Genomic DNA, 13649 nt, shown 5'->3' with positions numbered 1-13649 from the left:
CAACATCCGATGTATTTTTTCACAAGGTCTAGTGACGCTTTTCTGTCGCAATGGCAGCCGCAGAGTGATTGACAGGAAGTGGGCGTTTCTGGGTGTCAACTACCCGTTTTCAGGGAGTGTTCGAAAAAACACAGGCGTGGCTGGCCGAACGCAGGGCGTGTTCATGACGTCAAATACGGAACTGAATGGTCTGAAGTGATCGCAAACCCTGAGTAGGTTTTGAGCTACTCTGAAACTGCACAATAGTTTTTTGTAGCCGCTCAGCGATCCTTTCGTTCGCACTTCTGCTAAGCTAAAATACACTCCCCAGTGGGCGGCGGCATAGCGTTTGCACGGCTGCTCAAAACAGCTAGCGAGCGATCAACTCGGAATGACCCCCAAGGTCCTTCAAAATGACAGGAAAACTCTATGAGACCTATTTATTAACATGATTTTTTACTTAAATAATGTGGAAAAGGGTGTCTGTTATCACACCCTTTTCACATTATTTTAGTATCACTGAAATGTATTAAAGGGCTTTTGGAGCAGTTTTCATGAAAAACTATCCAAACCCTTTAATTGTCATTTTTTTTCAGGCGAAATGACAGGGCAGCACTGCGAGAACCTACTTCTGCCCAGCTGTTTGTGCCCCCTGGCAGAGAAAGCTGTGCGGGGACCGGTCAGTGTGAGCAGCTCCGTATGTCCGGTGGACACACAAGCTGATGACTTGTTAAAAGGAAAATAAATAAATAAAAAACCCATACTTACCAGTACAGGGAGCCGGTGCTTTGGTGTCAGGGCCGGATCTAGCTCTTGTGGCGCCCCGGGCGAAAAAATAGGGGCGTGGCTTAGTGAAGGGACGTGGTAGTATTGCCCCCAGTAGAGTTGTTGTGCCCCCTAGTTTGTGCCCCCAGTAGTAGCTAGAGGTCAATCATGATCTCTAGTGTCTATGTGCTGCTCCCACAATGCAGTGTGGTGCGCAATGACTTCATTGCGCACAGCACAGACAGCACCGCGGGGCACCACCAGTAGCGGATCTTGCCACGGCGGTGGCGCTCTCCAGAAGGCGGCGCCCCGGGCAAAAATCCTGTGTGCCCGTAGCAAGATCCGCTACTGTTCGGTGTGGACGGCCGGGCCCTCCGTGTGCTGCGCTCTGACCCCCCAGTGAAGTGTTGCTGAAAAGTGGCAACTCACTTTACAGCACTGGGGGTCACGGCAGCGCACGGGACCCGGCGGCCAGCAGCCCTGCAGTAGCAGCGATCACTGGCTCCCTGGACTGGTAAGTGTATTTACTGTGGGAGGGGGGGTTGTCGCGATGGGGGTTGACCCGGCGGCGGTGGTAGCAGCGATGTTGGAGCATGGGCAGCAGGACACCGAGGTCACTGCATGCGTTAATGGCTACATCCCTGCGGTGTGATCAGTTATCGCAGTGTGGATTCAGACGATTTTATGCTGATAAATAGGCCCCTGTATGCTTGGAACAACTTCCTTTACAATGGCAGGCAGGTACACGGCTGTGTCTGATCAGTATGTGCAGCAGTCTGATTTAATTAACACGGAGGTGTTGCATTGCAGACAGGATCACAGTTGTAAACAGACAATCTTTCTTGGGGTGTGAAAAGTGGAGCCAGACACAGGGCCGGTGCTAGGGTGTTCGGCGCCCCCCTGCAAACTATAAAATTGCGCCCTCCCATATTCCGTTGGCGTGCGCCGGGAAAAGGGGTGTGGTCTCACAACTAAGGGGCATGGCCACACAATAGTACCCCCATTTAAAATTACGCCAAAATGTAGCACAATCTTATTAATCTTATACGTAATGCCCCACCCGTAGTAGTAGCGTCCTTATATGTAATGCACCCCAGTAGTAGTAGCATCCTTATACATAATGCACTCACAGTAGTAGTAGCATCCTTATACATAATGCCCCCCAGTAGTAGTAGCATCCTTATACGTAGTGCCCCCCCAGTAGTAGTAGCATCCTTATACATAATGCACCCAGAGTAGTAGTAGCATCCTTATACGTAGTGCACCCCCAGTAGTAGATGCGTCCTTATATACGTAATGCCCCCCCCAGTAGTAGAAGCGTCCTTATACGTAGTGCACCCCCAGTAGTAGACGCGTCCTTATATACGTAATGCCCCCCCCAGTAGTAGAAGCGTCCTTATACGTAGTGCACCCCCAGTAGTAGAAGCGTCCTTGTACGTAATTCCCCCCTAGTAGTAGTAGCGTCCTTATACGTAATGCCCCCCCAGTAGTAGTAGCATCCTTATACGTAATGCCCCCCCAGTAGTAGTAGTAGCATCCTTATACATAATGCACCCAGAGTAGTAGTAGCATCCTTATACGTAGTGCACCCCCAGTAGTAGACGCGTCCTTATATATGTAATGCCCCCCCCAGTAGTAGAAGCGTCCTTATACGTAGTGCACCCCCAGTAGTAGACGCGTCCTTATATACGTAATGCCCCCCCCAGTAGTAGAAGCGTCCTTATACGTAGTGCACCCCCAGTAGTAGAAGCGTCCTTGTACGTAATTCCCCCTAGTAGTAGTAGCGTCCTTATACGTAATGGCCCCCCCAGTAGTAGCATCTTTACATGTAATGCCCCCCCCCCTGTAGTAGTAGCGTCCTTATGCATAATGCCCCCCCAGTAGTAGCATCCTTATACGTAATGCCCCTCTAGTAGTGGTAGCATTGTTATACGTAATGCTCCCCGAGTAATAGTAGCGTCCTTATATATAATGCCCCCAAGTAGTAGTAGCGTTCTTATACGTAATGCTCCCCCCAGCAGTAGTAGCGTCCTTATACGTAGTGCACCCCCAGTAGTAAAAGCGTCCTTATACGTAATTCCCCATAATAGTAGTATCGTCCATATACGTAATGCCCCACAGTAGTAGTAGCGTCCTTATACATAATGCATCCCCAGTAGAAGCCTCCTTATATGCAATTCCCCCATAGTACTAGTAGCGTCCTTATAAGTAATGCCCCCCCCAGCAGTAGTAGCGTTGTTACGCGTAATGCCCCCCCTGTAGTAGCGTCCTTATACGTAATGCCCCCCCAGTAGTAGTAGCGTCCTTGCATGTAATGGCCTCCCCCAGTAGTAGCGTCATTATACGTAATGCTCCCCCCAGTACTAGCGTCCATAAAGTGCGCGTACGCAGACATACCTCACACACACAATTCACACATATATACACACACACACACATACACACCCACCCACCATATGCACACACACACACACACACACACACACACACACACACACACACACACACACACACACACACCACTTACCTAAGCCAGTCTCCCTCTGTACTGCAGCCTGGTCAGTGTAGCTCCGCCCCTTCTGTCCCGTTTAGCTCCGCCCCCTTCTGTCCCGTACTCAGCCGCTGTCACACGGGGAGGGGAGGCAGGAGGTTTTTGATTCTGCAGGCGCTGCTGCCAGTGACTGTCATACAGTGACAGACACAGCAGCAGCAGCAGCAGGGGGGACAGGACGGCGCAGCAGTGAAGGGATTCAGAGCAGGGAAAGCGCCTCTCTGTCCCAGCGCCTCCCTGCACTGCATCCCTTCGCTGAGCGGGTAGCGCCGGGCCTGGCCAGACACAACACACCAGAGTGCAGCCTTTACAATTACCCTAAACAGAACTTTTTTTAAATAAATCATTTCAGCAGCGGCTACGGAGGCAAAACAATTTGTCATTGGAAAACTACAAGTCTCAGCATGGGTCATCAGTGAAAAGTGGCTAGCATGGACTGCTGGCGCTTGCAGAGCCATAAGTGGCAGCTTGCACTGACACCAGGCCAAATGTAGTTCGACAAACAAATACTGATAGAAAAAAAACCCCAGACACTTTTTAAACAAAAACTGAAAGAAAAAAAAAAAGACACCTTTTAAACAAAAACAAACACTTAAAAATGCCCAGTAAGTAGTCCAAAAGGGACATTTTAACAATTTGAATAAAAAAAGAAAGAAAGAAAAAATCACTACTGGAGATACTAAAGTACAGGTACCAGGGAACGCTTGTACTTGTGGTTCTCCAAGTCCCAGCTTGCCCAGCCAGTGCACCAAACCTGTTTCCGTGACAGGACGTTAACGCCGTACGCCTGGACAAGTTGATGATGAATCTCAGCTGCTGATGTGTCCTTTAGATGCAGCACTCTGATCACACTACGCCATACTTGCCTACCTGACCCTCTCCATGAGGGAGAAAATGCTCTGTTCCTGGACTTTCCTGGTAATGTATGATTGCCATCACCTGTGGTGAGCTAGTTAATTGATAAGAAAGGTGTTTCACCACAGGTGATGGCAATCATACATTACCAGTTAAGTCCAGGAACAGAGCATTTTCTCCCTCATGGAGAGGGTCAGGTAGGCAAGTATGCACTACGCACCTCAATGTGTGACCATGTTTCCGCCACCACCCCTGTCATCTTATACCTGATGCTGGGACAGTATGACTGTGAGGCACAATGTAATGGTCGTGAGGGGGAAGCCGTGGTCTACCTGCTCTGGCCTGGTGAAATAGAGAACATTACACACGAGAGGTCTTCTTACCTTATTTAGGCTGACCATATTATCCCTTTTACCATACCTCTCAACTGTCCCGATTTTTGCGGGACAGTCCCGTTTTTTTTGGGCTGTCCCACCCACGGGCCACAGTGTCCCACGGTGGGGGGGTGGGGCAGTTGGGAGTCTCCTGCAATCGCATGCGCACAGCGTCTATTAACTAGAGGGAGAGGGGGCATGCCAGCGGCTCACAGAGCGCTGGGCATGCCCCCAAAGTGACGAAAACCGAGGGCGTGCTCGCGATCGCGGGCACTTCAGTGAAGCCACGCCCCCTTCTGGAGGCCACACCCCTTTTGCAGCGGGCTACGCCGCGCCAATGTCCCTCCTTGACGCCCACCAAAGTTGGAAGGTATGCTTTTCCCTGGGACACTCATGAATTACACAGGTTCTATGACTGTCTGACTGCAAGACTGCATTTCACCTGGTTTTAAGCAGCCATAGAACCTGTGTAATTCATGAGTTGTCCCAGGTTAAAGGGATAATATGGTCAGCCTATATAAGTGCATATCTCCCAACATGACCCTTTCCAGGAGGCACAAAATGCTCTGTTCCCGAACTTCAATCTTAATAAACGTTTGCCATCACTGTTTGATAAGAAAGGTGTTTCACCACAGGTGATGGCTATAAGAAATCAAGAGGGAAGTCCAGGAGCAGAGCATTTTGTTTGCAGTAGGGCAGTGGTTCTCAAACTTGGGCCCAGATTTATCATACCTCCCAACATGATCCTCTCCAGGAGGGACACAATGCTCTGCTTCTGGACTTTATTTGTTAATTTATGATTGATGGCACCTGTGTTGAACAGGTTAATGGATAAGAAAGGTGTTTCAGCACAGGTGATGGCAATCATACATTAACGGGTATATTCAATTAGCAGTGATAACGGACTTTTCACGTGAAACGCAATTACAGCCTATTCAATTATCCTGGAAAATTTATCGGTGATCATTTTTTCACTAATTTCACTTCACCTTCTCTGAAGCAGGTGAAAAGTTGGGAAAAGTCACTATTTTAAGGTAAAAATGTTTGGATATGGTACAGTACTCCTGGGACACCCCCCTTAATGACTAATTAGGCACGTTGAAGTTTTTAATTATTTTTAGTTGGCCAATAATGACATGTCATTTTTGGGGTGAAAAAGTAAAAAGTGATGGAAATTGGGGTTCAAGGTATGGGACAGGTATATTGGGGTGCTTTATGAGTGGGACAGGTGTTTTTTAGGCTTGCAGATGGGAGTAATCGGTCTGTTTCCACTTTTTTTTTTAAAGTACCCTAAAATGACCCAAATATATACTTATACCCATTTTCATGTACCCCAAATTTAATGAGAGCATTTATTTTGCTCAAAAAAACTTGCTTTCTATAATTTTTTTGCATTTAAAAAAAAATGCATATAACAGCCATTTCACACAATTTAAGTCCCCCAAAACGCTCTAATGTGATCTCTAACACACTTCTCTTCTGTTTTCCTGTTAGTTTAGCATTTTTTGGGGTACAGGCTGATTTCCCCATTTTCACCTGCACTTTTCACTGCAAGAATTTTCACGTGAAACCCGGTCGGATTTGAATAGGTCGAAAAACGGAGCGTTTTTGCGGCAATTTTCGGCCGACTGCTGCGAAAAATTTTCAGGCGGAAAATTGCCGCGAATTTGCGGATAATTGAATACCCTAGTGTGAGTGAAGTCCAGGAGCAGAGCACTGTGTCCCTCCTGGAGAGGGTCATGTTGGGAGATATGCTATATCACTGTGCAATTTATCACTCTCCCATACCTCCCAACATGATCGTCTCCAGGAGGGACAGAATCCTCTGCTCCTGGACATCTCTCTTAATTACCATCACCTGTGCTGAAACACCTTTCTTATCTAGTAATCTGTCCAAAACTGGTGCCGGCAATCATAGAGAAAGGGAAAAGGCCAGGAGCAGAGCATTGTGTCCCTCCTGGAGAGGGTCATGTTGGGAGGTATGCTCTCCAAGGCTTAATACATCTGGGCTTAGGTCCTCAAGACCCCACACAGTTCACATTTTCCATGTCACCCAGCAGGTGCACAGGTGCAGTCATTACTTACTGACACATTTTAAAACATCCACAGGTGGAGCTAATTATTCCACTTGTGATTCTGTGAGGAGAACCGGAAAACATGAACTGTTTGGGGTCCTGAGGACAAAGTTCGAGAACCGGTGCAAAAGGGAACAACCCCCAGCTGTTGTGGGACTAATAATCCCAGCATGCCCTGCTATGTACTGAATTTCTTACCTACCATCATTTTAAGCAACATTTCTCTGGTGGGAAATTGGATATAAGTGTCCCTTTTACACCTGTGGGTGGTGGTGCTCCCCACACATGTACCTACCTCCTTTCCCCAGGCCAGGTCAGTCAGTCAAGTCTGTCCTGTAGCCCGGGCTGAGCTTTAGAAAGTGCCGCGGCACTTGTCGGTATGAGAAGCAGTGTATGGGTGTTGGGCATACCTCCCAACATGACCCTCTCCAGGAGGGACACCATGCTCTGCTTCTGGACTTTTCTCTTAACTTATAATTGCCGGCACCTGTTTTTAACAGGTTAATGGATAAGAAAGGTGTTTCAGCACAGGTGAGGGCAATCGTAAATGAAGAGAGAAGTCCAGGAGCAGAGTATTATGTCCCTCCTGGAGAGGGTCATGTTGGGAGGTATGGTGTTGGGTACAGTATTTATCACAGAGATTAGTAAATATGCACCAGACCATCTGCTTCAATTTCAATCCTTTATTAATTTAAAACGTGACTGTCCAGCTTTATCACTTCTCCAGGCTTAATACATCTGCCCTACTGTCCCTAATAACATCCTTTGCTTGCTTAGTACTGTATCTTCTCAATCTAGGTGGGATGTATTAAAGAAAAAATGCGGTAAAACCACACTTTTTGAGAGTTTTACAGCATTTTCAAGTGTACTAACCCCCCACCCTGGTCACCCCCCTTCCTCCGGCATAACGGTGTGCAGTGTCGGACTGGGGCATAAAGATCTCACCAGGAAAATGCAATAGTAGGGGTCCATGTTTAGGGATTTGGTCAGTCGCCAGAGTGGGTGTGGTCAGCCACTACATTGCTTTGCCTAAGGCCTAAGCATTAGAGAGTGAACAGTCTGGGCCCCTTGATAAATATATATAGTAAACACTGTTAGTCCATGCATGATAACGCACCAGATTAAAAACAGCAATGCACTGCAGAAAATACACCATAGTTATGCGCAGTATAAGGTAACATATGTATAATTTCATTGCACAGTCCGGGACCTGATCCCTAAAGGAGGAGGTGGGCCCCCAGGCAGTGGGGCCCACCGGTGGTTTCCCCTGTAGGCCTGTCCAACGCTGCCTGTGTGCAGGCAGCCCGTGATCTTGGAATCCAAACTCCTCCTCCCCCAGCAACACAGCCGGAGATCCTTTTGGCTGCAGGGAGGAGGGGGAGGAGCCCGTGACTGACTGCTGACGTCACCTCCTGGGGCACACCTTCTCGCATCAACCGTGGGGGCCTCTGGAAACGCATTGCGATCTTAATCGCATATGTTAGTACATATGCAATTAGCATCGCTGCGGTGGCCGGCAATGTATTTTAATACATCCCGCCCTCTGTGGCTCATCCTGTACTGGTCTCTGCACCTTCTACTCACACCTCAGCTACCCCTGCACTGGTCTACGCTCCTTCCCCTCACACTGCGGCTCCTCCTGTACTGGTCTCTGCACCTTCCCCTCACATCGCCACTCATCCTGTACTGGTCTCTGCACCTTCTCCTCACACCTCAGCTCCCCCTGCACTGGTCTACGCTCCTTCCCCTCACACTGCGGCTCCTCCTGTACTGGTCTCTGCACCTTCCCCTCACACTGCAACTCATCCTGTACTGGTCTCTGCACCTTCTCCTCAAACCGCGGCTCCTCCTGTACTGGTCTCTGCACCTTCCCCTCACATCGTCACTCATCCTGTACTGGTCTCTGCACCTTCCTCACACATCGCGTCTCATCCTGTACTGGTCTCTGCTTCTTCCCCTCACACTGCGACCAATCCTGTACTGGTCTCTGCTCCTTCCCCTCACACTGCGACCAATCCTGTACTGGTCTCTGCTCCTTCCCCTCACACTGCAACTCATCCTCTACTGGCCTCCGCTCCTTCCCCTCACACTGTAACTCATCCTGCGCTGGTCTCTGCTTCTTCTCCTCACACTGCGCCTCATCCTCTACTTGCCTTCGCTCCTTCCCCTCACACCTCAGCTCCCCCTGCACTGGTCTACGCTCCTTCCCCTCACACTGCGGCTCCTCCTGTACTGGTCTACGCTCCTTCCCCTCACACTGCGGCTCCTCCTGTACTGGTCTCTGCACCTTCCCCTCACACTGCAACTCCTCATGTACTGGTCTCTGCACCTTCTCCTCAAACCGCGGCTCCTCCTGTACTGGCCTCTGCACCTTCCCCTCAAACCGCGGCTCCTCCTGTACTGGTCTCTGCACCTTCCCCTCACATCGTCACTCATCCTGTACTGGTCTCTGCACCTTCTCCTCACACCTCAGCTCCCCCTGCACTGGTCTACGCTCCTTCCCCTCACACCGCGACTCATCCTGTACTGGTCTCTGCACCTTGCTCACACATCGCGGCTCATCCTGTACTGGTCTCTGCTTCTTCCCCTCACACTGCGACCAATCCTGTACTGGTCTCTGCTCCTTCCCCTCACACTGCAACTCATCCTCTACTGGCCTCCGCTCCTTCCCCTCCCACTGTAACTCATCCTGCGCTGGTCTCTGCTTCTTCCCCTCACACTGCGACTCATCCTCTACTCGCCTTCGCTCCTTCCCCTCACACTGCAACTCATCCTGTACTGGTCTCTGCTTCTTCCCCTCACACTGCGACTCATCCTGTACTGATCTCTGCTCCTTCCCCTCACACTGTAACTCATCCTGCGCTGGTCTCTGCTGCTTCCCCTCACACTGCAACTCATCCTGTACTGGTCTCTGCTCCTTCCCCTCACACTGCGGCTCATCCTGCCCTGGTCTCTGCTCCTTCCCCTCATACTGCGACCCATCCTGTACTGGTCCCTGCTTCTTCCCCTCACACTGCGACTCATCCTCTACTCGCCTTCGCTCCTTCCCCTCACACCTCAGCTCCCCCTGCACTGGTCTACGCTCCTTCCCCTCACACTGCGGCTCCTCCTGTACTGGTCTCTGCACCTTCCCCTCACACTGCAACTCATCCTGTACTGGTCTCTGCACCTTCTCCTCAAACCGCGGCTCCTCCTGTACTGGTCTCTGCACCTTCCCCTCACATCGTCACTCATCCTGTACTGGTCTCTGCACCTTCCTCACACATCGCGGCTCATCCTGTACTGGTCTCTGCTTCTTCCCCTCACACTGCGACCAATCCTGTACTGGTCTCTGCTCCTTCCCCTCACACTGCAACTCATCCTCTACTGGCCTCCGCTCCTTCCCCTCACACCTCAGCTCCCCCTGCACTGGTCTACGCTCCTTCCCCTCACACTGCGGCTCCTCCTGTACTGGTCTCTGCACCTTCCCCTCACACTGCAACTCATCCTGTACTGGTCTCTGCACCTTCCACTCACACCGCGGCTCCTCCTGTACTGGTCTCTGCACCTTCCTCACACATCGCGGCTCATCCTGTACTGGTCTCTGCTTCTTCCCCTCACACTGCGACCAATCCTGTACTGGTCTCTGCTCCTTCCCCTCACACTGCAACTCATCCTCTACTGGCCTCCGCTCCTTCCCCTCACACTGTAACTCATCCTGCGCTGGTCTCTGCTTCTTCCCCTCACACTGCGACTCATCCTCTACTCTCCTTCGCTCCTTCCCCTCACACTGCAACTCATCCTGTACTGGTCTCTGCTTCTTCCCCTCACACTGCGACTCATCCTCTACTCGCCTTCGCTCCTTCCCCTCACACTGCAACTCATCCTGTACTGGTCTCTGCTTCTTCCCCTCACACTGCGACTCATCCTGTACTGATCTCTGCTCCTTCCCCTCACACTGTAACTCATCCTGCGCTGGTCTCTGCTGCTTCCCCTCACACTGCAACTCATCCTCTACTCGCCTTCGCTCCTTCCCCTCACACCTCAGCTCCCCCTGCACTGGTCTACGCTCCTTCCCCTCACACTGCGGCTCCTCCTGTACTGGTCTACGCTCCTTCCCCTCACACTGCGGCTCCTCCTGTACTGGTCTCTGCACCTTCCCCTCACACTGCAACTCATCCTGTACTGGTCTCTGCACCTTCTCCTCAAACCGCGGCTCCTCCTGTACTGGCCTCTGCACCTTCCCCTCAAACCGCGGCTCCTCCTATACTGGTCTCTGCACCTTCCCCTCACATCGTCACTCATCCTGTACTGGTCTCTGCACCTTCTCCTCACACCTCAGCTCCCCCTGCACTGGTCTACGCTCCTTCCCCTCACACCGCCACTCATCCTGTACTGGTCTCTGCACCTTCCACTCACACCGCGGCTCCTCCTGTACTGGTCTCTGCACCTTCCCCTCACGCCACAGCCCTTTTATTGCCCATTCAATCCCCGGCTTATCCTGTACTTCCCCTTCATTCCGTGGCCCATCCTGTACTTCCCCATACATTCTGGGCATTTTGTGGCTCAACCTGCCTGAGTTATACTTTTTTTTTTTCCATTTGAACCTTTTGAATGGGAATTAAGGACGTAACACTACAATAGCTGCCAGTTTAGTGCAGCACATGCTTAGCTGGTCTTATATCAATCCTTTGAATGCCTCTCTATCAGTTGCTCCTAGTCTCTGTAGCAGTCTTACGAACATTCTGCAGTGTGGTATTCCTACATCTCTCCCAAATCATTACACTGTGTGTTGGTGGTGGCAGGACAAATGTGTATGCAGGACTCACGCCATGCCAACGAGGCGAGGGAATGGCGTGGTAACTGGAGTTTCTATCACACATTATATAGCGCAGACACAGTGATGCCATTACACAGGTTTGTGGGATATTTTTCCACATGGGATGCTGCTCTATAAAGATAGTAAATCATGACAGATGTCCCATTACCGGCCATTCTCCTATATACCGCAAATCTTTTTCTTATAGGGATCAACGATCCCTGTAGCTGCGGAATTAAAACTCCTCCCATTGTCCATAAAGTCTTTGCTCCAGGTGATTATGAGATAATAGACAAGGGGTAAATTTACTAAAGCTTCTAGAGAATTGGTTTTGTTGCCCATAGCAACCAATTAGATGAGGTCTATAATTTCTCTATTGCCTTTTAGAAAATGAAAAAGATCGCATTTGATTGGTTGATACGGCCTACATAACAATTCTGTTTTAGAAGCTTTAGTAACATTTCCCCAACAATTTCTACCTACCCAATTACTTTTCCCCTTCAGGATACCTGTTCCATATCCAAACTGTAACATTCCGAGCGTTATCCCACATCGCCGTTTCTGCGCTAGCGTCCGATGTGCACTGTCCACGTATGACAGACGGGGCCGGCAGTGGGAGGATGAGTGCAAGATACGCTATATACACACACACACTTCTCCTACCTGGGCACTGGGCCATCACACATGTCTACTATGGAAGCATTGTCCAAATCAGGATCAAGGGACAAACTCGTATATAAAGACTGGATGTTTTCTAAGAGGATGTAGTGATCCCTTCTAAAAGTTATTGCTTCCCCTTCCAGAAGTAATTACAGCACAATTAGAGGCGCTGCCAGACTCTTCGTCAGACCACTTCCTTCCAGCCGAGGCCCCGGGAGATGTCCTGCCAGAGGCTGTATGCTCAGCAAGTTACAGGAAGACCAAGTATAATGAAAGGACAGGTTTATATGAAGAGCTGTGAGCAAGGTTCACATAAAGAATCATTTGAGTGAGCTAAACATTGGTCTGTAGGGGGGCACCACGTTTCCTGCGGGACGCACAGATCGGTCAGATCACCCCTGAACACTGACAAGATTTGCCGATTCCTGGACTGTCCAGGCAAAGGTTAGGGCAGTGGTTCTGAAACTGTGTGCCGTGCCACCCAGGGGTGCCGTGAGACACTTGCTGGGGTGCCTCAGGTTGGTGGTCCAGGACCATATTCAGATTATTTATGGTCAATGTAACTGGCAGCCACAAGCACTGGTTTTGCCTATCAAACTATGTGGACAAACTGAAGCAAATCCTGTCCCTCTCACCACACAATCGACCCTAAGGATTTTCTTAATTTAATATCTCTTTCTAAATTTCTCAGTAAGAAACTTTTGGCCTAGGGGCGCCGTGAGAAACATTGTGATACTCCAGGGTGCCGTAATTCAAATTTTAGCAGTTGGGCAAAACCATGTGCACTGCAGGGGGGGGCAGATAGAACATGTGCAGAGAGAGTTAGATTTGGGTGTGGTGTGTTCAAACTGAAATCTAAATTGCAGTGTAAAAATAAAGCAGCCAGTATTTACCCTCACAGAAACAAAATAACCCACCCAAATCTAACTAAGTGCAATGTAAAAATTAAAAAGTACTGGTGTTCCGTAAAGCCGCTCTGGACGAAGTAGAGCCCTTCCCATAGTCAAAACCAGGGGATAGGTGTGTGTCAATCCCACTTTGCAAAATCCCCACCCCTGTCCACTATTCAGTTATGGTTAACAAACTTATTTTGCCAGTCCTGCAGAACTTCAGATCTATGATCAGATCTATAATTCCGAGTTGATCGCTCGCTAGCTGTTTTTAAGCAGCCTTGCAAACGCTATGCCGCCTTCCACTGGGAGTGTATCTTAGCTTAGCAGAAGTTCGAACGAACGGATCGCAGAGCGGCTACAATTTTTGTGTGCAGTTTTAGAGTAGCACAAAACCTACTCAGCGCTTGCGATCACTTCAGACTGTTCAGTTTCTGTTTTGACGTCTCAAACACGCCCTGCGTTCGCTAAGTCACGCCGGCGTTTTTCCTGGCACACCTGTGTTTTTTCGAACACTCCCTGAAAACGGTCAGTTGACACCCAGAAACACCCACTTCATGTCAATCACTCTGCGGCCAGCAGTGCGACTGAAAAGCTTTGCCAGACCCTCAGTGTGTGCGCATTGCGCAGCATGCGCAGAAGTGCCGATTTTTGTGCCTCATCGCTGCACAGCGAACGAATGCAGCTAGCGATCAACTCTGA

General features: G+C 49.8%; 1 long non-coding RNA gene across 1 annotated transcript in view; it reads left to right on the top strand.

The window, feature by feature from the left end:
• LOC134970410 (uncharacterized) overlaps positions 1 to 13649 on the top strand; it is a 66948-nt gene that overhangs the window by 1780 nt on the left and 51519 nt on the right. The gene's annotated exons all lie outside the window — the stretch shown is intronic.

The sequence above is a fragment of the Pseudophryne corroboree genome, chromosome 11 (genome assembly GCF_028390025.1).
Source record: "Pseudophryne corroboree isolate aPseCor3 chromosome 11, aPseCor3.hap2, whole genome shotgun sequence".
In the NCBI taxonomy this organism is placed as follows: Eukaryota; Metazoa; Chordata; class Amphibia; order Anura; family Myobatrachidae; genus Pseudophryne; species Pseudophryne corroboree.
The sequence above is the reverse complement of the archived record's forward strand: the minus strand, read 5'-3'. Positions and strand labels throughout refer to the sequence as shown.